We start from the raw sequence: 2524 nt of genomic DNA on the forward strand, positions 1-2524 counted from the left end.
CTTTATCAATGGCTTTTTGGGACCCTAGTCTATTTGTCTATTTGGATGCAAAGCTTCCTAGGACTGGATATGGTGGGGGGTGGACTTCCCACAGGGCAGGTTTCCCTGCCCTCTCTTAAGGAGGGAGGGGGGGGAGTGGGGGAGCAGGAGGGGAATGGGAGCTCACAGCCTTCTGTACCTTAAGTTGCAGGGGATTCAACTACTTTTTCTGGCCTCCATGGGAACCAGGTACTTACGTGATGCACACACATACATGAAGGCAAAACATTCATAGAATAAAAGTAAATCTTTAAAAAAAAAATAAGTGGGGCTGGAGAGATGGCTCAGCGGTTAAGAGCACTGGCTGCTCTTCCAAAGGTCCGGAGTTCAATTCCCAGCAACCATATGGTGGCTCACAACCCTCTGTAATGAGATTTGGCGCCCTCTTCTGGCGTGCGGGCATACATGGAGGCAGAATGTTGTATACATAATAAATAAATCTTTAAAACAATTATAAAAAATAAAATAAGTGCTTGCTTCGGCAGCACGTATACTAAAATTGGAACGATACAGAGACGATTAGCATGGCCCCTGCGCAAGGATGACACGCAAATTCGTGAAGCGGAAAAAAAAACTGAGCAGTGGTGTTGCCTTCCTTTAATCCCAGCACTCGGGAGGCAGAGGCAGGTGGATCTCTGTGAGTTCAAGGCCAGCCTGGTCCACAGAGCAAGTTCCAGGACTGGCTCCATAGCTACAGAGAAACCCTGTCTGGTAAAAAACCAAAAATTAAATAATAAATAAATAAATTCCAGTATTTGGGAGGTAAAGGCAGGAGATTCAGGAATTGAAGGGTGCCCTTGAGTACACAGGACATTGAAGCCATCCTAGGCTACATGGGACCCATCTCACCTGCAATCAATCGTTTTCTGTTTGGTTGTTTTCAGTGTAAGTGAAAAGAGCATAGTGTAAGTAGGTTATCGTGGACATGCAGCCCTGTTGAACCATCACTTACTCAGACAAAGTGGACTCTAGCTTTGGAGAGCTGCAAATGAGAGCCACCTAGCCAGACAACATCCAGAGAAGTGATTTCAGTTCTAGACATTCAGGTTTTAATACAGTTTGTTTTGAAGCGGTAGAAAATTGGCATCGTTTCCTTTGAACTTTTTTTTTTAAGATTTATTTATTTATTTTGCTTACAGTGTTCTGTCTGCATGTCTGCCTGCAGGCCAGAAGCCTACGGTACCAGATCTCATTACAGATGGTTGTGAGCCACCATGTGGTTGCTGGGAATTGAACTCAGGACCTCTGGAAGAACAATCAGTGCTCTTATAACCTCTGAGCCATCTCTCCAGCCCTCCTGTGAACCTTTCTGGGTAGACTGCTAGATCTGCCCAAATTGTGTCTTCCGGTACCTTGTTTATTTAAGAACTTCGGTTCCTGTTTTGTGTTTTTAAATTTGTTTCTCTTTATTCCCATTGATGGTGTTCTTTTCTGTACTCTTGATTATTTCCTATTGCTAACTAATTCCAAGCCTTCAGTTTCTTTTCTTTTTTTAAAAAAAATATTTATTTATTATGTATACAATATTCTGTCTGTGTGTATGCCTGCAGACGAGGAGAGGGCACCAGACCTAATTACAGATGGTTGTGAGCCACCATGTGGTTGCTGGGAATTGAACTCAGGACCTTTGGAAGAGCAGGCAATGCTCTCAACCTCTGAGCTATCTCTCCAGCCCGCCTTCAGTTTCTTTTAGTCCATGCAACACCCATCTGAAAGAATGTGTATGACATTTACTTAGGGCTGGACATATAGCTCCTCCTTGTCAAGATACACACCAGGCAGGAGGCTCGGGAGTTCAAGGTTATTCTTTCTCTATTACGTAGCGTTGGTCAGGCTGTTTTACATGAAACCCTGTCTTTTAAAAAAAGTGTTTTTTTTTTTTTGTTTTGTTTTGTTTTTGTTTTTTTTGAGACAGGGTCTCACTTTGTAGCCTAGGCTGGACTTGGGAACTCACAGAAAAGGCCTGCCTCTGCCTCCCAGTACTGGGTTTAAAAGTGTGCACCAAGGAGCCCAACACCTAATAGATTTTCTTTTTTTTTTTCTAAGACAAGGTTTCTTTGTGTAACAATCCTAGCTGTCCTGGAACTCGTTTTGTAGACTAGGCTTGTCTTGAACTCACAGAAATCCACTTGCCTCTGCCTCCCAAACGGTGGGATTAAAGGCGTGTGTGCTGCCGCTGCCACCACCGCCACCACCCAGCTCCCAGTAGGTTTTCTTTTTTTTTAATTTTTCTTCTTTTTTTTTTCTTTTTTCCCAGTAGGTTTTTTTTTTTTTTAAGGCAAAGTGCTTATCACGTTTCTTTGCATTGCAATTCTTTGTCAGTACTTAGAAGAAATAATTACTGTGGGGAAGGGGAAGCTTTGGCTAGGCTGTAGAAACAAAAAAAAAAAAAAACAAAGTTAAAGAAAAATAAAGACCTAAAAAGAAATTCAATAAAAATCACTTTAGATGATATTAATTTTAACAAGTTATTTTTACCAGTAAG

At 42.0% G+C, this 2524-nt stretch overlaps 1 non-coding gene across 1 annotated transcript; it reads left to right on the plus strand.

Moving 5' to 3' along the window:
• The first annotated feature begins 508 nt into the window (after positions 1-508).
• On the plus strand, positions 509-615 carry LOC142832115 (U6 spliceosomal RNA). Its single transcript, XR_012907193.1, has one exon. It is a non-coding gene; the product is annotated as a U6 spliceosomal RNA (small nuclear RNA).
• Positions 616-2524: the final 1909 nt, after the last annotated feature.

This window comes from Microtus pennsylvanicus, chromosome 11 (assembly GCF_037038515.1).
Source record: "Microtus pennsylvanicus isolate mMicPen1 chromosome 11, mMicPen1.hap1, whole genome shotgun sequence".
NCBI lineage: Eukaryota > Metazoa > Chordata > Mammalia > Rodentia > Cricetidae > Microtus > Microtus pennsylvanicus.